Source organism: Dreissena polymorpha, chromosome 6 (genome assembly GCF_020536995.1).
Source record: "Dreissena polymorpha isolate Duluth1 chromosome 6, UMN_Dpol_1.0, whole genome shotgun sequence".
Lineage (NCBI taxonomy): Eukaryota > Metazoa > Mollusca > Bivalvia > Myida > Dreissenidae > Dreissena > Dreissena polymorpha.
This window is the reverse complement of record NC_068360.1, coordinates 8010297-8027093: the sequence shown is the minus strand read 5'-3', so window position 1 is coordinate 8027093 and position 16797 is coordinate 8010297. Positions and strand designations below refer to the sequence as shown.

General features: G+C 32.9%; 2 protein-coding genes and 1 long non-coding RNA gene across 5 annotated transcripts in view; 1 reads left to right on the top strand and 2 right to left on the bottom strand.

The window, feature by feature from the left end:
- LOC127836235 (uncharacterized) overlaps positions 1 to 16797 on the bottom strand; it is a 478549-nt gene that overhangs the window by 246110 nt on the left and 215642 nt on the right. The window lies entirely within an intron of this gene.
- LOC127836244 (thrombospondin-2-like) overlaps positions 1 to 16797 on the top strand; it is a 160591-nt gene that overhangs the window by 12901 nt on the left and 130893 nt on the right. The window lies entirely within an intron of this gene.
- On the bottom strand, positions 9875 to 13277 carry LOC127836249 (uncharacterized). Its single transcript, XR_008028682.1, has 3 exons — positions 13168 to 13277; positions 11249 to 11353; positions 9875 to 10304 (listed from the first exon to the last, which is right to left on the bottom strand). It is a non-coding gene; the product is annotated as an uncharacterized LOC127836249 (long non-coding RNA).

Genomic DNA, 16797 nt, shown 5'->3' with positions numbered 1-16797 from the left:
TATATGGGGAATGTGCGCATCACACTTTCTAATCTTGTTGAATACTATTTATTTTTTATAAATGCTAAATATCCATTCAGACACTAATATATAGTGAAGAGTAGTAGTATTATATGTAATTCAAGTGTGCATTTAATTGGATATTACGAACTCTGAAAACCCGTTGGACCTAATGTATCGACCTGATCAGAAGCAATCTGATATTTCTAGCGACAAATAGTATTAAACAGGTTAATGTTTGTATCGATTCGTTTCAAAATCTGACAGATTCATTCAAAGCAACGCGAGATTAAGTGATTGAAACAATTGGGAAGCACACGACTTTATCGACCGCTCGGTAGTTTAACCAACCAGATGAAAAGTTATTCCAATATAAAAACGCATTTGTTATTTGGAGTTAAGAACACTGGTAAAACTCACATTTACTAAAATTGTTATTTACCGTTTGATTTAAAAACCAACATTATATCATGTTTGAATTGATGTCCTTAAAACATGCGACCATGAACAGACGTGGGCATTAGCATGTTCGTGTGATAGAGACATTTAGCATTTAGCTCGAAAATACAAAAGTGATCTTTAAAATGTACCCAACGCAATTACCAACCAACTGCTTGGAATAAATAAGAAGCGTTTGTAATCTAGCTAGTAATGTGACACATACATATATTGATAATTTAAAATCCTCTAAATCTTCTTAATCTTAATCGTCTTTTATATCGTCTATCATAAAGAAAATTTGATTAGTGAAAGCGTCAGTACCTATATAGTTTCATGTATAGAAATAAAGATGTCATAATCTTGCTGTTTTTCGGATCGCTGCACAAACGTTTTACACCCTGAATGTTTATGATATACTAGCAGATATGCATCGGCTAAATATGTTTGGTATTTTAATAGCATACGCTTGTTTAATTCAATGTTTGAACGGTGAGTCTCATTAAGTGTTTTTTTTATCCCTTTGAAGGATAAACGAGCAATACCTTTATAAACATATTAACGGCGTTGATGTTTATTTTTGTAGGGGCAAACAGAATAAATTAAATAAATGAGATCAAAAAAAAATCATGGTGACTTATATCACCAATATGTTTTCTGCACAATCTGTAGCTGCATCATATCCAAATCAATACTGGATGTTGCGGGGATTTTTTTTAATTAGCAAACACGGAATTTGAATTTATTTAATCAAGCATACTGGCGGAAAATGTCGTTAAAAAGTTAATTGGATTTCAATAGAGGTCAAACCTAGACTAGACAGCTTAACTGAAGTATGAAGCTTTATAGAAGTCGTTTGAATATGATTTGTGTACGGGTTGGCGATAACCAATTGGTTCTTTCGGGGACCATGCTGGATAAAAACCGACGAAGCTCAACCAGAAAATGAAAACCAGATTTGCCCACGAAATATAAATGTTCTTGCAGAATGGTTCCGGTTAAGTATCAGCACATAGCACATTATGACGAATTACCGAATAGTTGTTGATTGAGTGCCAATATTGTATCGATCTGAAATCGGGATGTATAAACTATGCCGACATACATACATTATAGGTTGCTATGAGTGCACTTCGGGTAAAACACGTTTGCACGGCGGTATGCTTTAAGATTGATAGTGATGTCGTTGACTTCTATGTGTTGGATTTGCTGAGGCATTACAAAAAATCGATTACATTTCTTGCATTTAAACTTGGGTGCAATCATAGGAGATTCAACCGAACCAATCCGAACCAGGGAGTAAATGTCTTGTTTATATAATACTGATAGAACATTTCCCGGGAAACAATGTGGATCAAACCCGTGACTTCCGTTGTCCAAGACACTCCACTGTGTCTCAATTAAAGCTAGGTCATTGAGAAAGGCAGATCAATAGCTCCTTATACACCATTTTTCTACTCATATCACTTTATGTTTACAATTATTTCGCGCATGTCTTACTGCCGTGACATATTTGGAACGTAGTACAGATAAACAAGCAAATGATAGTTGTTTACGTTCTACGCCAATCTAATATAAATATCTCAAAATTCGGTAAACTTGTTTATGTCTATAAAAGGAAAAAAGCATCACTTAGTAAGTGTTATTTTTTTTAACATCGACGCATTCTACAACGATTGTAATAAAATACGTTTTTTAGAACTTTTATTATTTCGTTTTTGTTGGTCACTTTAATATGTAGATAATTATCAAAGTATAACTATGATTTATGTTTCATTTTACAGAGCTAATAACAAGCGTACACAGGTAAATACATGTTGAAGAACAATAACCTACAATATTCTACATATAAAAGTACAATTACCTAAAAGTTTAAGCACAATTACCTTCACGTAAAAGTTCTGAGACTTTCAAGTTTAAGTACTATAAAATAAAAGTTAAAGTACAATAACGTAAACGTTTTTTTGAACATTCAATATATAATACTGAAACGGTAAGTGTGTAACGATTTTGCTTTTATTTGTTATAGAAATATATGTCCTATCTAAATGTCTACGAAACCAGGTAAATATAAGTACAGATATATATTTAACGCGCTTCACATATCAATTATCTTTATTTTACACAATAGTATTGCTTAAGAGGTCTGAGGATTTGACATGAAATGTCGCAGCAAGCCCTACTTTAAAATAAAACTTTCCATGTTACAGTTCGCGAACTTCTCCTTAACCATGTAATTTAAAAGCAGATTACCAAGAACAACTATCGCTGTGGCTCGATTCAGATTTAATGGCGGCAGTTTGCTACACTCACAAGTAGAATACAGACGGTTTTGTTTCATTTTTATATGTGTGTTTTAATAAAACAAAATACTAAAACCACTTCTACTGGCTTATGCTCTAATTTCCAAAGTTTTTGTATGAATAGAAATCACCATGTTTATTTTGGTCTCGTTGTGTTTCCTTATACGATTATTTTATGTATTTAAAAATCTGAACGCATTATATACTATATATTTGTCATCAGCATATGTTTCCTTTTTAAAACAGTTGATGTACGCAGAAAATACGTTATTGATAGACATTTTTTTGATCAACAAACAAACAAACGTCCTATTCCTTAAATAAATTACCCTTTACATTTTACGTCAATTTATGTCGAAAACTCAAAGAACAATCCACTACTGTAACAATTATAAGATGTACTACTACTTTAAGTAAATGATATTGTTCTCAATCCGTAAATTGATCAACGAAAGCACTTAATTAAAACATCGTGTTAATCGAATACATTTTACATCTTTAATTATATCTACGCAATCTCACCGGTTTCATTCGAGTCATATATTCGATCACTTTAATTCACATTTTATTATAATAAATAATAATACATCACACACAAATACATCATGCTTTAATCCAACTTCGTTTCAAAAAACCCAGAAACATAGGTCCATGAACTTTATAAATAATACAATTAAGTAACTTAGTGTCAGCATGCACGCGCGTAGAGTTTTGCGAATTTTAGCATTTAGTTAAAACACTAATAGAAACGCAGTATTTGGATTAATAAGATAAGGAAATTATTCAGGTACTGAACATTTGGAATGTATTCGTTCAAAACATGCATATATTGAAATTTAAGAACAAATGAATGATGATTTGCATACATTTTAACGAGTAAATGGCTGAAAAGTCTTAACAACATGTGAACTTGACGTCCAAAAAGTACACCGCTATATACATCAGTAGCAGTGTAAAGGCTAAAAGGCATGTAGAGCACAACTTTGCACGACTCATAGAAATTCCTTGTATAATGCCATTCAGATGTAGAATGAAAAGCGACGATTTGTATATGGTTTTTGTACTCCAACCACCCGCTCAAGTAAGCGTGGTGAAGCTACATCGGCTACTACAACAAAGATTTCTACATGTCCTTTTAGCACACACTTTAATATCACTATCATCGAGATGGTCACCACGTGTCTCGTTCTCAACTTCTCGGACATCCGTAATGAGATTCTTTCGTGGAAGATCCTTGCCATAAGCAGTATCAACGTCATACACATCTTTGTTTGCGGCATGGACCAGTTCATTGCTGATGTAATTTCCGGACAGGGCCGACATCTCAACAAGGCAAGAACTATTGGTGAATTCATAGAAAAAAACAGTGGTTCAGCATTTTCACCGTTGGTTAAGTTTACCATGGTAAACTTTTGGACACAAATTTATATTCTGTACATTCATAAACTCAGCTTTGAATGCTGACTTATTAAGGATTAATAAATACTTTACGCATATTATAGACATTGTTAAATTCGTATAGGATTATCAAATCTAACTTCATTAGAAAAATAGCCATACATTTAGTAAGCATTATTAAGAACCTGAAAACTTTTATTAACACATTGGCAACGCGGTTTTGCGACTTGGCTCTTGTCGTAAGTAGAGCGAATTTTAAGGGTCCTGTATGTTCCTGTTTGGTTGCAATTGTGAGTGGATTGCTATTCTGCTAAATAACTTGAGATCAAATTACAGTTTTTAAATTTAGTTTCCTAAATCAAAACCCACCTTCGTACAAGTTTTTAATTTTGGGTAAGTAGGTTATGGTAACATTTACTTATAATATAAAGATAATTTCCCCTCCTCGTTTTAATAACTGCTTGACATAATTAAATGAAATTGTATACATACTTCACTGAATTGAGACCCCGGCTGGGGTTGCTTATGGATTTGATGGGGTAAAGAGAACATTTCTAATATAATGTAAACGAAATTCAATTTCTGCTCATTAGCTTGCATAATTAAGCACTAAACTGTGTTATTTATGAAATCTCCACGACTTTTGTTTCATACTTCAGGACTCATGATTCCAGACTGTCTTCACGTCATCATTCCCCTCTGGGAGCTGTACAGATTTGCCAAGCGTAAATAACTCCGAATTAACGAAGTCTGCTACAACGAAGAAATATTCCTGTGAATATTGTTCTCCATGGGAACTATTGTAGGAAGACTCATGCAGCGCCGTGGCTGTTGTTTATTTACTACATTTTAAGCCTGTTTAAAATCTCAGATAGATTTTATATTCTGAATAAGCTTGCTAGAGTTCAAAGCTGTTTCTATGCATGCTAAAATAGCTTCAGTTGTTATTTAATAAAACTATTTTTATTACAGTGAAAACTATTTTGTTTGTATTAAATACGTTCAATTTCGTTTGTGAATGCAAATGTGAATGAAGGATGAAATATTATCTATTCGAACACTATTGTGGTTATATGCTTTAGTAAAAGCTCACATGCTATCATGTATATAGAACTACGCAGTTAATGTTTGCAACATTTGTATTATACAACCGATTTCAATACAATTTTCTACTTCTTTAAATATGTTATGCTCATGGCCCCATGGCATCTACTGATTCCCGTAGGCATATACTGTTAGTGATTTTCCCGTCTTTTCTTGCGTCAGTCTGTACGAGGTGATAGCAAAATCACGTGTTTTATTTAACATAAATAAATCAATACTGACAAGATTTCCACCAGGGGCATCTGGGTTTATAGAACACACCAAAATGTTTCTCATTGGTTTTGAATTTGAAATTAAATGATATTTGTGTATTTAAGTTATGTATTTTACATATTAAATTAAGTAAAGTTGCACACTGCTATTTTATATACTATGATTACAAAATATGTCTATTTCCGACTTTTTCCAGCAGGTACCCAAATGTCTTATATTAACTGCTATTGCAATTATCAATAGTATTAAATGAAAGTTTAATTAAAAAGGGAAATAAATATTGCAGGCAAACATAATTATGACAAACACAATTGTGGTGTTTAAATTAAATGTGTTATGTAAATGTATTTTATCATACATTCCATAATGCATTAAATAAGGAATAGAAACCAATAAAGTATATTATTGTTTTTTTTAAGTGACAGTTTATTTTGTTTTGTTAACACATATTTATATAGAGTGTATGTAAATAAAATGTTATTATAAGAGAATTAAGTCGTCTGGTAAGATCACTTAAGACACATTTTGTGGCATTTATAACAATTTATTTACAAATGGACATGTTAAATGCTTATTTGATGATGATTTTGTGCTATACGGTTCATATGACCATACTTACCGCCAGTAGTTATTGAATTATTTGAAAGTAGTTTCTACATTTGTATATAAAATATCAATAAATTGTATACTATATAAAGGTTCTCCTCCTTAAAATGTTAACTAATCCATTTAACCCACAATATTCGTGTATAGTATTATCTTTTATATTGTGTTTTTAGCGGTTTGTATCGTAAATAAAATAAATAAATAAATAGTAAAAAATGTGTTCCGACCACATGCAATTACCATGCATATGTTTTTATTAAGGAGAATGTTGGGTCATGTCTAATGCAAGATCTGTATTTATATATCGGTTTCCTTGTGTCATTAGTCGAGGTCAAACAATCAAACCTAAGTATTTAAATATGCATATTTATTATATGACTGTATAGTCATACAATTCACTGTTCTTATATGTAAATAATAAATGCATGACTAGCCACCGGTGGGCTTTATTGTAAACTTGAAGTTAATTAAATGTCGACGAACACAACAAATCACGATTCCAAATGTCATTGTCAGTATTCAAATGAAGGCGAAAACGTCCGTTCAAGGTAAGTTATTCGTAAATAGTCTTCTATGCATCGACATTTAACATAAAGGCAAACAGGATGCATGAATTAATCTTTTTTTCCATAATTGTATTTATAATAATAATAATAATAATAATAATACATATGTCCACGTATTTCACAAATAATAGTAAGCATTTCACAAATAATAGTAAGAATGATTTAAACGAAGATGGGTGATTGAAAAGTTAGATTACATAAACTGAGCTTTTGGTTAGAACATTCCATGTATTTACACATAATAATAACTTGTAGAAGATAATTTTTCAACCAAACGTACAGTTAATAAATTGCAAAAATTTATCAATAAATCGGCACATCTATTACAGTCATCCTTCTGTGCTATCTTGCCTGGACAGTTCTTGTGTACCGTTAAACGCCATCATTTTATGAATGATCCACAATACTTTATATACTTTGTGGCAGCATAGCGATTGTCATACACTATTATTTCACATAAATTGTAAATTTTATACACCTTCATTCCTAAGCTGATTTTTATTGCCCAAAACATTTACCGTAAACTAACTTCGACTTTGAAATAGTCTTTTGGGGTTGCAATAGAGAACGGGATATTGTGTGGGAAACTTATTAGAAGAAAGGTTGCGTTTGAATCCTTTGATCCGTTCTTCATTTTTGCTATATTTACTTAGTCAGACGTTTTATTTGAAGATTCTGATGTTCGCAATATTTCAGGTCGGAACTGTTTTTTTGCCATTCGGAAAACTAACTCACTTTTGAATATTTAATTTTAATCACACCAACAGAACGTAGAACTATAAACAAAACCCAGAAATACAGCCAGATATGCATAATGCTGGTACTGTAATATCATTTTCCCGGGAACATTTGCCTCTACATTATGAAACGTTTGTTGAAGTGTTGTCGAAAACTAAGTTGTCCATTATAGTTCAAGGTCAAACCGAGCAGTATTTCTGTCAATATTTTCAAAGTATATGTCAATTTTTTACATATTGGTGCAACCGTTATTCCGACAATAATTTCAAAAATTGGATCCAAAACGTTTTCAAAGTTAATTAGGTATGTTGGCCACGAACGGACTACGCGATTAATATTAAGTCCCTAGGTAACATGTACATGTCCATATGATCCATCATATACTTTTATCAATTTAAGAGAAGGAACAGTTTGTAATATGTTGATAAAAGTCAGACGCGTGTTAAAGTATACAGGTAGATCGTCTTTAATTCAGTATAGTAAGAAGCAAACGACACGATACTGGATCGTGCTTATTCGACATCGATCCGATCTTAGCTTTTGAGTTATAATTACGCGGAACCTACATATATTCAAGTGGTCGTCTAAAGCGTTATATCACAGATAATTCATTGCATCTGGCGTAGACATTTGCCCTTATGGAAAGCTAACATTGAAAAGACATACATGTATCATACATACCATCTTAACAAGAATTTACACACACACACACACACACACATAATGGTAAATATCATTTCAAATTATCTATGTATTTACAACATTTTGTGCTAATGCAGTACACTCAAACGATATACAACAATGCATAACACATAATTAAATAATATTCTAAAACGAAATGAATAAGCATTAGTTAATATACCTTTATACATATATATATATGAATAATATAGCACATAATCCTGCGTTTTGTTCAGTGAGAATTAAAATCGAATGTAAACAACAAGGTACTAGCCTTATGTCATTTTGTCATTCAATTGACAACTTGTAAAGCGTTATAGTAGATAGGTTTGATAATGCTATCACGCTTGAGTCCTTATTTGCACACACTCTAGATGCATACCCGGTGTAGCTGCATTTATTCAGTGTACGACCCTCACAAGACATTTGCACAAGTTCGCCTCTGCACACCACAAACACCGTCCCCGCAGGTCCCTGACACAATGCGCATATTTCTTTCTCAAATTGAATATATGTTGATGTGCCTTTCTCTGGGTCTTGCATATATACTTTCTTGGTCTTGTTGTTAAAAGTCGCCAACTTGTGAAAACAAGGAATATATGTATATTTGCAATTAGATACGCGGCTTGCGCTTGGATAACCCGTCTTTACAAATGATTTAAAGTCCTGCTCAATGCCGTCCATGGTAATCTTTCTGGCGCGTTTTGCTTCAAAACCGACCATTGTAGTAGAGTCCAACTTACGTAACGCATAGTACTGTACTTGTGTGGTAAACGAGCATTTCTGCTGCATTTTGTTGTCACTGCGCACAGATAGAATACAAATAGTCATATTATCTAATGCCACAGCTATATCACTGTCAGATATACACAACACATCAAGCGGGCGTGCCGTAAATAAAAACCTTTTCCCGATCTTGTTCAACTTTTCGTTCATAATTTCACACGTTTTATTTGCATACACTACAACGAGTCTCCCATCTGGTAAGAAGTCAATTCCAGTGACGATGAATGTCAATGACGCCCTCGGCTCCAGACTCCATGTCGTTGTTGTAGTAGATGAATCTATTCATATAAAACAGATTATAACAGAGTAGTATTTCTATTATCGAACTGCATTATAAATATTCGTTTCTGCTTCTTTTTTATCGCTGTATTAAACAATGCAGCAGAATGTAATACAACTTTATTACAGAAATAACGTATTACGTTTGATATGTAAACAGTGAATGTGATGTCAATTATTGCATGCATGCTAACTTAATATTAAAACAATCATTTTTCTAAGCATTTGTTTTTCCGCTATTATTATAACACATTCAATTTTCAGTGTTACAAAAATATGCATAATTGTTTTTTTATCAAAAAATGATATTTCATGAACGTTAATTAATTTAAAGATATGGCATTTTCAAATAACCATTTGTAATGTGTATGTCCAAACGAAATATTATCTTCCAGGTTAGGCAAATTTAATTGTAATTGAATGGACAACTTACACAATTGTATTCGATTCGAGCCTTCAAAAACTGCCAGCGTACTTAAGCTATCGTTCACACAAACCGTGTATGCATAACCAATTCCACTGCACTTTTGCAATATTTCACCCTTCATTGTAATTTGCACAACTCCACTTTTGCAAATCACCAACACACTGTCCGCAGAACTCTGGCATAATGCATATATCTTATCCTCAACCTGCACATCTGTGGATGTACTCGTCTCAGTATCATGTAGAAATAGTTTGCTGTTGTTAACTGTCAGAAAAGTGTGTCGACTAGGCATGTACACACACTTGCAAGGTGGAGTGCACATACTAGTATAGTCTCTCTTTTTAAGAGTTTCAAAGTCTTCCTCCCTACCGTCTATTGTGATTTTTCTCGCGTGATTTGGTGTATTACGTGTAAATCCAACTAAAGTGCTGTTGTCTAGCTTACGCAAAGAATGGTATTTTAATCTTGTTTTGAATGTGCGTGCCTGACTCATGACACAGCCCTTGTCGACGTCAAGAACGCATACAGTTTGTTGATCAAGTGTCACGGCAATTTTATTGTCTGACATGCACACAACTCCTTGTGGACTTTTTTGAAGCAAATACCTTTTGCCGATCTTTATTAACTTGTCGCTCATGATAATACATTGTTTATTTTTATACACCGTTACAAGTCTACCATCAGGCATGAAGTCTATTCCAGTCACATCGATTCGAACTTTGAGCAGTGGCTCCCGTTTCAAAGTGTTTGAAGTCGTATTCGAATCTATAAAAAATAATACAAAAACTGAAAGACTCAACCACTTAACATTACGCCCCACCGGGGATTGTTTTTAAGTTCCATCATAAGTTATCAAAACATGTTTCGTCACGTTGACATTAAACGTGTTCAATAATCAAAATGCGTGTACCGATGTCACAGAATACATTCATTTGCAGACTTTCAGATGGTCTATAAATATCATGACTGCGGTTTTCACGTTTTCAAAACCATACCAACGTTCAAATATAGTTGTTCATAAATGTTTATTGAATATGTTTATTGACAATAGCAAGTTCTATACAAAGACTAATATTGTGTTGTTTAATTTGATTGAAGGAATGCTATGATGACAAAATATATTTACCAACTCGTTGAAACTTGTTTGATAACAACTTTATGTGAATGTGTCAATTATGCATGGGTGTCTAAAACAATTTTTAACACATCGCCCATATTCTAATACATGTTTAACATAATGTTACAAATCCCAACGAAAATATACAAAAAGGATAACATTGAAAACAATGAAATAAAATGTAGATGCACACAACGTACACTTTAATAAAAATTAAATATGGGGAACAATCTGACAAGTACAAAGGGACAGAACTGTCATATGATATTGGACAACCATTTGCAGTTCACGAAAACCTGCGAATTAAATACCAAATTTTCATGTTTCACTTTTTTATCAAATTAATGAACACGACAGAAAGAGGGTTTGCTGATATCTTATTCTGTAAGACATTTTATGATTTAACTATATGATCAACGCTTGCTCGGAACTCACATAAACTACTTACATGAAGTCTCCTATTTTATCTACATAACGAGCATTGTATCATGATAGCTATCTGCATACGCACAAATTACGTTCATATTCGTGATATCATTCAAAATGAAAAACAAGTCTTCCTAAGTATGAAGATAATAATTTGTTGATGTACCTTTCCCTAATTGTTGACTGGGACTGACGTCTGTTGTCGTCAAACTGTTCACGGCAGAGCCTGTACGTACACGGAGGAGATCGCCTGACCTCTCGCTGATCTTATCTGTAACAGCGTTATTTAGATATTGATATTGGCCAAGGAATCAATATAAAGTAAGCTATTGTATTGAATGTTTTCGATTTCTTATCTAGCCTGGTTTTATTTGAAATTTTACCTAACGTTAACTCTTAAAAATCATATAGCAGTCATTTGCGCCAAGTTTATATTACACATTTGTCATTGAACAATTATAACTGTCAACCCTATTGAACAAATAATGCGTATCCCTCCATAATCCGCCAAGTGACAAGTGAATAACTATCGTTTTCATTTAACTATGATAAGAAAGAGAGACATTTGACTAACACAAACATCCATATCGTTATGTATGTAAAAAATCTTCTGGATTTAAATCACAACTCACTTTCGTGTAACACAATGTATCTGTTTTGTTTAACGGAACCACATTCAATGAATATAGAATATTTATTGCATTACTGTTCCTGTTTATTATTACATAACTAAGATATCGCATAGTTTGAATAATGGAAAGGGTAAGGCCTGGATAATCCGAATATATAGTTTTGACATCGCCCAGATAGTCAAAATGAATTAATAGGGAAACTTCTACGTAGTCCGATTAAAAAAAATGTATGCATAAAATTCAAACAGGTAAAATGACACTGATGCACCCCGAAGATGCGCCTTGTCAATATGTGAGTTTATTATATACCTGTTTAATGCATTTAACAAAATACAGGTTGTATCAATCGTTGAAATAAAAAATCCCGTATTACGCTACTCGCTGTTTCCAGTTCCGTATTACCATACTAGCCGGACTACTTCGACACATTTAATGACGTCACATTACGCGCACCGAAAATAGAAATATTTTATATCACGAAATATATTACGTAGTACATCGTTTGACGTCATTTCTGTGACGAAACACAAAACTTTTATCTTAACTCTATGGAATTTAAGGACATTCCATCGGACGTGGTGTTTTTTTAACAGTAAACTATTTGTTACAAACATCGAACGAATTCTAAACGTAATTTGGAGTGTGTGTTTATCATGCATAAATGTATATTTTGATAGGAATACAATTAAATAGTGTGGTCTTAACTAAGTTTCGATAAAGACATGGAAGATAGAAGTGGAAGTGCATATTGTTTCAACGTTTTTGTTATAAACAGCGGATTTAAGTTGCTAACTTAATTATTATAAACATTGGATTAACGATGGCATTTATTAAGGTACGCGTGTCGGAAACCTGTGTTTTCCCGGTTCGAATGTTTACACGTTAATTTACATAGACTGTATTCATACGCGTCTTAAATAAACTATGGCGTACCGTTTTAGTCATTGTTTTGTCAGTTTTGTTAAAGTAAAAAATACAATTGTTAAATGTTTTCGTTAGTTGTTGTATATAATAAAAGGAATATTACGCTAGTCAATTGTTCCAAGAGTTTGTATCACTCTCGTGGCTTGTGCTATTTCGCATCACACTCGAGGCCCCGCCTCTCGTGTGATACGTCATCACACAAGCCACTCGAGTGATACAAACTCTTGGAACAATTGACTAGCGTAATATTCCGTATTTATTGTGTGGAAACAGTTTATTAGTCAATGGTCAATAAAGCGGAACGACATGATAAATAGCGTATGCCAACCCAATAAGGATACTGACTATAAATTTGATGAAAATCGGATCATTAGTTCCTGTAATCTGACACAGAAATGTTAAATTAATTCAACCGTGTCAAATAAGAAATCAAATGACAAGAAATGCATGCAGTATTACGGGAGCTGAACTTACTGAACATGAAGATACACACAGTCTTCCTAAGTATAATTATATTTTTTTTATGTACCTTTCTCCAATGGTTGACTGGGTCTGACGTCTGTTGTCGTCAAACTGTTCAGGACAGAGACTGTACGTACACTGAGAAGATTTCCTGACCTCCCGCTGATCTCATCTGTAACAGCGGTATTTAGATTTTGATTTTGGAATCAATTAAAACCATATAGTAAGCTATTGTATTGAATGTTTTCCATCTCTTATCTAGCCTGGATCTTTTTCAAGTTTCACCTAACGTTAACGATTAAAAATCATATAGCAGTCATTTGCGCCAAGATTATATTACATATACACATTTGTTTCTGTCACGTTAATCGGTATAACAACATAACATTAAATAACATAAATAATCATTATAAGTACAAAAAATATTCAAAATCAACGAATGTCTCGCACAATATTTCGTTAAATAAAAATTTAATGTGCCACAATGCAATAGCTAAAATTTCAAGGATAGATGTGGTATGGACTATGGTAACATAGACTTTACGAGATACAAAATGTTCGTTTTTATTTTTGTGTGCCTCAATATACTCCATTTTAAATTCCCGCTTCGATAACAATACATACGACACACGAACACTAACTTGGTACATGAACATGTGTTGAATATATTTTCCCGCAAAAAAGAGCATTTTGTATCTTGTTATATCTACATCAAACCAGACCACATCTAGCGTTGAAATTTTGGATATTGCTATAAGTAACATAAATTTTTTTATGTGTTTATTTTTCGAAACAGTGTTCGAAATATTCGTTGGTTTTGAGGGCTTTTAACATGGTGCCGGATCACGGGACTTTGTGGGGTTCCACCTTTTAACCTTGATGGATTTAATTCGACGGTTTGTGGTCCTTTATTTTAAATAACTTTTTTAAACATCTTTCTTAAGAATTTCAACTAGTGCATAAAAGACAGGTTTTCATGCTGCATATGGCAACGTGAAATACATCATAATTACTTTATTTAATAGGCATGTGTTTTTGTTCGTACTACACGGCTATGTTACCCGAAACGGGAAATTTTGTCAACGATTTTAGAAGTTTTAAATGAATTATTCTTATACATTAAGACAGCGGCACAAACTGTACCAAAAACTGTCTTTTATGCACTAAAGACTTTTGCAAATTTATTTCAAGACCTGAAATATTTGCTAATATAAAGTTTTTAACGGTGTGATTGCATTCTGTCCAGCCCGTGTGTAAACCCCTGAAAAACCCGTTGATTCTGCACCCTGTTAAGAATATAAATACATTGTTAAGGAACATTAATAATCAAAATCAATAGATATTTCGCAAAATATTTCGTAAAATAAAGTAAACCCATAAAAATGTTGTGCTCCTTATAGCGATAGCTAACATTTCAACGCTATGTGGTATGGAAACATAGATTATCGAGATAAAAAATGCTTGTTTAATTTTTGTGTGCCACAATATATTCTATTTTAATTACTCGATATTACAACATGTCGGAAAATAAGGTAAACACTTTTTCGTTGAAATTTTGGCTATTTCTATATTAATTTTGTATGTGTTAACTTTATTTTTCGAAATAGTGTTCGAAATATACGTTGATTTTGAGGGTTTATGAGCTTTTAACAAGATAAAAATACTTTTTGTGGGATAATACAAATGCCTGAGATCTCGCAAGGAAAAAATGAGTAATTAACGGAACGATGGATAACATACTGAATGATAGAAGAACAGACAGAGCGACGGACGAAGGGATATCACGTAGTAATGAAACAACTATTAGGAATATTCGTTTCAGACCCATGAACATCTTCTAAAAAAGAAGGACAAATAAAGTTGCGACTATATAGTACCCCCTTTTTGGGAGTCAAAGATCTATACAATACATGTTTATATATAGATCTTTTTATTTAGGGAAGGAAGAGCATTCACCTATCTGTTCGTTTTTTATATAAAAAATATGTAAACATTCATGAGTCATGTAATTGCGAATGCTACTCTGGTTTCTTGAAGACGATACACTTTACGGAAATTATTGTTTTTATATGAAAATAAAACAAGAAAACTGAAATTTAGCTGGTTGAAGATGACGACTGAGAAATTGATACCCGACCACATGAATTGGTAACTGCTTGTAGGCCTATTTATCTTTCAAGCACGATGAAAGGAAAAGTCATTTCGTCCAAATATGTCTTGTGACAAAAAGGATTAGACGTTTAATGCAATTGCTTGTAACAGATTACAAATAAATATGATCTCATATTTTTTGGAATTATGTCTTAAATAAATAATAGCATACCTTTAGTTGTTTCTTGACAATTTGGTTGCATAAACGTTTTCTCCTGACACCTGCCCAGATCTTCCATTTTCCACTTATCCTGAATAGCGACTATTTTGTGTTTGCCGGGTTTGTAAACGCAGTGTGGATGTTTGCACGTATCACACAGAAACTCGTTACAATTAACGCAAAAATCTGTAGCAGTTTTGGATATGTTGCTTTTCATACATGGATCGCACGACTGTGTTACAGACAATGAACCGATGAAATCGCCAGCATTGTCACGGTTTGATTCAGTCTTCTTCTGCATCCCCTTTGCATTTCCCATTATGATAATTGATTATTATATTCAGGTTTAATCCTGAACTGCCCAACACGTAAATGATTGAATTGTATTAATGAATAGTAATATCATATTTGATATATGTTCATTATATTAACAGTTCGTGTAATTCGATTACAAAAAATAAGTCACTAATATGAATGGCTTAAGAGTCCTTATATAACCTTTTAAACGGAATATGCCTTAGAATTAAATATCAGCACGTATGTTATTGTTTCTGTATCTCTTTAAAAATTCACTTTTAAAGGGATCTTTTCACGCTTTGGTAAATTGACAACATTGAAAAAAGTTGTTTCAGATTCGTAAGTTTTCGTTTTAGTTATGATATTTGTGAGGAAACAGTAATACTGAACATTAACCATGCTCTAATATAGCCATTATATGCATCTTTTGACGATTTTAAAACCTAAAAATTATAAAGCGTTGCAACGCGAAACGATTGAATAATTTGGAGAGTTCTGTTTTTGTCGTTAAATTTTGTGAAACTACGAAGATTGCTTATATAAGGTATAAAATACGTCCAGAATATGTACTCGGCGGAATAGCTCAGTAGGCTAAAGCGTTTTTACTTCAGGACTCTGGCAGGACTCCAGGGGTCACTGGTTCGCAACCTGCTCCGGGCAATGTTCTTTTCCTTTTTTAAATTTTTTTCTTGATTTTTTACTGGAGCTTTTACGATCCAATGTTTACATTTATCAATATAAAGCATTTAATGAATAAGTTAAAAAAATGCCAAAATCTGTGAAAAGGCCCCTTTAAGTCCTAATGGTTCTTTATATATACATAACATTACACATTACACATTATTTGAAGACAAAGCCCTTAAGGCAATCCGTCAAAAAATGCAGCTGCCTTGTTCGTGACTGATTTCTAAATCCCAAAATTTTCAATTTTCTTTGATCCACCTCATCACATTGAAAGCAAATTATATCTGAACAACTGGTTTTTGATAACGACCGAACGCTCATAAATTCATTTAAGCTCTATTGATTTGAAATGAAGGTTTATCAGTAAAATAGTTCATGTTTGTATAACTGAGATAAGAGTAATAC